Genomic DNA, 4,508 nt, shown 5'->3' on the forward strand with positions numbered 1-4,508 from the left:
TCCTCGCCGGAAAACGGAAGTGCCTACTCCTCCTCGCACGCTGCCGTGCTGGCACCGGACCCTCGCTTCCACGCGCGCCCTGGCATCGATTCCTCTGACGCAACGCCGGCCTTTTGTGCTCAGCCTCGGCCGTCTCGGCAGCAATGCGCTCAGGCCGTTCGGCGGAATGCTGACCCGGGTGTCTTTTCTTGGACCGCGACGGTTGCCGTCGAGAAGCCAGGTCGGCTCGTAGAACAGGCTTGGGAAGCATTCTGATGCGTACGTGTATAGGCCGGAGGGTCGAGGTACGTTGCAAGGCCCGTGGATTTCTTGGCTGCGTGACTCCTTCGACATGGTACGTAATTGCTTCTGATCGACATTCCTCTCGTGTTCTGCTATATAGTGGCTGCGTGCTGAGTTATTTGTATTTCAACAAAGGTGGTGGTCGTATTGCATTCTCATTTTCTCATTCCATTTGTTCGACGCGTGGACCAACCAATCATTTGTTGTAGCTAGTAATTCGGCAATTCACCTCCAACTTTAGTGGTTTCTAAAATCGCTGATCCCAAAAATAAAATGACTATCTGCCCTTGAATGGGCTCCATTTTCAATCTTTCACTGACAAAGCAAGACTGTCGTTTCACATATTTATACTTTGTTTCATGCTTGTGAAACTTAAACCATATATAATATATAGAGACCATTTAAAGGCCCTAAAAGGAAATCTAAAGGAAGAAAAACCACGAAAGCTCAAAATGGCAACCTGTTAGGCTCTGTACTAAGTGCAAAACAAACTCGTAGCTCTACAAAACTAAGAAAGTTACATGTACATCGTGCATGAAAATACAAGATTATCTATTGTATCTTGGCTGAACTTTGCATCTGCGGGCCAGCATCTATACTAGTCAGGCAGGAGGCTACTTCCATGATGCTTGGCCTCATGAATTGATTGTGGTCGACACATTTGGAAGCAGCTTCAAGCACCTTCAGCATTTGCTCTTCATATCCTGTGCCTCGAAGTGTTGGATCCAGGACCTCAACTTGCTTTCCCTTGGACCTCATCTCCAGCACCCATGGGACAAGTTCTTTTGACGTTGATAGGATTGAAACAGGTCGCATTCCAGTGAGCAGCTCAAGCAGGACTACTCCAAAACTGTACATATCACCTCTCAACGTAGCAACCCATGCTTGCCCATACTCAGGGGGGATGTAACCCATAGTACCGACCAGCTCAGTCGTAACATGAGTTTGGTTGGGAAGGATCAATCTGGCTAGCCCAAAATCTGCAACATAAGCTTTAAATTCTTTGTCCAATAAGATGTTACTGCATTTGATGTCACGGTGGACAATATGAGGCTTGCAGACATCATGGATATAAGAAAGGCCCTGGCTCGCTCCTTGCGCAATCTTGAGGCGCGTCGGCCAGTCAAGAAATGAGCTAGCATCACCATCCCTGTTATGGAGCCAATCATCCAGGCTGCCATTCTCCATGTAGGAATATATGAGGAGCCTTGAGTTTCCCTGAATGCAGTAACCCCACAGCGGTACAAGATTTTCATGTTGTGCATTGGAAAGAGCGTCAACCTCTGCTCTAAACTCCCTTTCCATCAGGCACATTTCACCATTGAGCTTTTTGATTGCCAACTTGGAGCCATCAGGTAGCTCTGCCTTATAGACCAACCCATAACCTCCACATCCAATAATGTTCTCCTTGTCAAAGTTCGCCGTAGCTTTCAAAATGTCAGTGAATTTGAGCTTGCTTTCTTCTCCCTTGCCTCGTGACATCACCACCAATGTTTGCTCTGAACTGGTGTTGAATGAAGTTGATTCGACATCTCCATTGTTCTTGTCCCTTGTATTTTTGGTTATAAAACCATTGACTCTGATCGAGACAAGGAGACTCCCCAGAAACAAAAGAACAGCAATGCTTCCAAAGAACACTCCAAATGCGATTGCAAAAAGGGCCTTCTTATGTTGTAGTTTTGAGTGGATCAGAGGTGGTGAAGCTGAACCACATTTGTGAATTAGCATAGAGCCACACAGCTTTGGATTCCCATCAAAGCTAGAGTTCTGAAACGTATTAAACTGACCTCCAGATGGAATAGGCCCTTCTAGGTCATTGTTAGAAATGTTGAATGCTGACAGGAAATGCAGGTTGTTCAATGCAGCTGGGATTCCACCTGTGAGGTTATTGGTCGACAAGTCTAACACCTGCAGGCTTGTGAGGTTGGATATTGATTGTGGGATCTGTCCTGTCAAGTCATTGAAGCTGAAATTGAGTGAACGGAGGGCTCTCAACTGACCAATCTCCAAGGGCATCTCACCAGTAAATTTATTGCTACTTAGATCCAGTACTTTAGGGAAAGCCATTGATACGCGGTATTGAAGTGACGGGGCTAGATAAATTGGTAACTCAAAGAATCTGGGGTCCGAACGGGTTGCAGTATTCTCTGATCTTAGCATTGATATCTGCGTTAAGGCTGTTGGGATTTCCCCTGTCATGCTGTTATTTGATATGTCTAGGTAGAAGAGGAATTTTAGGCTACTGACCCAGTCAGGTATCTGCCCTGTTAGCTGATTGTCTTGTAAAAATAACATCTCCAACTTTGCTAGCTTTGATAACCAATGGGGTATTTTTCCCAACAATGAGCAACTTGTTATTGCTAGAACCTGGAGATTCTCAAAACCAACAATGCCATCATCACCTGGCATGGTCTCATTCATGAAGTTGAGCCCAATAAGAAGGGTAGTGAGATTCTTGGAACGCCTAAGTATCTGAAGTGCACTTGTGATATTTGTAATACTGTTGTTAGAAAGTGATAAGAATGAAAGGGACTTCAGGTTGCCTAGTTTTTCTGACAGCTGGCCATGGAACTTATTGGAAGACAGACGCAGTGCAACTAGATTGCTGCATGAGTAGATGCTTTCTGGAATTTTGCCACTGAAGCTGTTGTGCATAAGATCTAAAGTTTTTAGATTGGGTAGTTTGGAGAAATTGACCTTGGCAAGCTGTCCGCTGAAATTGTTGCTCTTGAGGTCAATGGTTATGAGATTTGTGCAGTTGGTCAGACTTGGTGGCAACTCCCCAGACATGTTGTTGTTGTTTAAATGGAGTTCCTCCAATTTCTTGAGATGACCTATAGACTCAGGAATCTCGCCACTGATGCTGTTGTCTCCAAGATCAAGAGTACCCAGATTACTGAGTTTGACAATATGTGAGCCTTGAAGTTTCCCTTCTAAGCTGTTCCTGGGGAAGGAGAGGGATTCTAACAAGGTAGCATTGAAGAGTTCATCTGGGAGAGTCCCACTGAGGTTGTTGTGGCCAGCCTTGAGCACTCTGAGCATGGAGCAGCTACCAAGTTCAGGGGGGATGCTCCCTCTGAATTGGTTGTAGCAGAGTTCAAGCACTGCCAAGGATGGCGAGCTGGCACAAATGAGTTGGTAGCTGCCCAGTAAAGCTGTTGTTGCTGGCATTGAGTGCAACCAGATTCTTCATCACCTGCCATGTTGAGGACGGAAACTGTCCTGTAAACAAATTGCTTGAGATGTTCAGTACCTTCAGTGGCCGGGGAGGAGTTGAAGATGATAACTCTTGCAGATCTCCACTGAGGCGGTTAAAGCTGACATCTATGGCGACGATGCTGCTGGATGACATCAATTCCTGCGGTAGGCCACCGTATAGCAGATTGTTTGACAGGTCGAGGCGCAGTAATCCAGTGAGATTCCCAAAAGAAGCTGAGATGTGCCCCTGAAGACTCCTAGAAGCCAGAAAGACATCCGTAACAATCCCATCTGTACTGCAGGTGATCCCTTCCCACTGGCAGCAATCCGTGCCATGCTGCCAGGATGCAGCGAGGCCACCGTGTTGTGAGAGCCCGCCGAGGAACTGGAGAAGGGAGGCCTTCTCCTGCTCCGTGCAGGAACTGGTAAGAGAGGCCAAGCATATCAGCAACACAAGAGCAAGGGCAAGGGAAGGTATGTGCACTATCTTGCTGTATGTCTTGTTGGGGAAATGGAGTGTCTGCATGGTTTTCTGGTGAAACTAGCACGGGAACCAGTGGTTATGTTGTCCCCTGACTGGATAAAGCTTCAATGGTGATCTAACCATGAAAGAGCATGATGGGAAAGAAAGAAGCAGATCTTGCTCCCATTTGTTCTGTGATGACGACCGAACCTTGATGGCGAGATCCGATCCGTTGTTGCGGCCCGACCTTTCACGACACTCCACCTTCAGCAACAGTAGCCTCTCGCCCGCGCACGCGATGTACACGAAGTAGAGGGTTTGAACCTTGCGGCCCAGCACGAGAAAACCAATCTCGACGAAGGTACTCACGCGCAAAACAATTTCCACGAAAAGAAATCGCAACACAGAGGTTTTCTAAAGATCCCTCCAAAACTTGATACGGGTGTCTACCCGAAAAACACATCGTGTCTATTTCATATAAAAATAACCTCCAGTACATGGCCGAAGCCTGACCTTTTTATAGGCGACGCTAACCTATGCAAACCGACTAAAGAAAACCAATCTA

General features: G+C 46.6%; 1 pseudogene; it reads right to left on the reverse strand.

Moving 5' to 3' along the window:
* Positions 1–753: 753 nt before the first annotated feature.
* Positions 754–4,104, reverse strand: LOC123143867 (tyrosine-sulfated glycopeptide receptor 1-like; annotated as a pseudogene).
* Positions 4,105–4,508: the final 404 nt, after the last annotated feature.

Source organism: Triticum aestivum, chromosome 6D (genome assembly GCF_018294505.1).
Source record: "Triticum aestivum cultivar Chinese Spring chromosome 6D, IWGSC CS RefSeq v2.1, whole genome shotgun sequence".
Lineage (NCBI taxonomy): Eukaryota > Viridiplantae > Streptophyta > Magnoliopsida > Poales > Poaceae > Triticum > Triticum aestivum.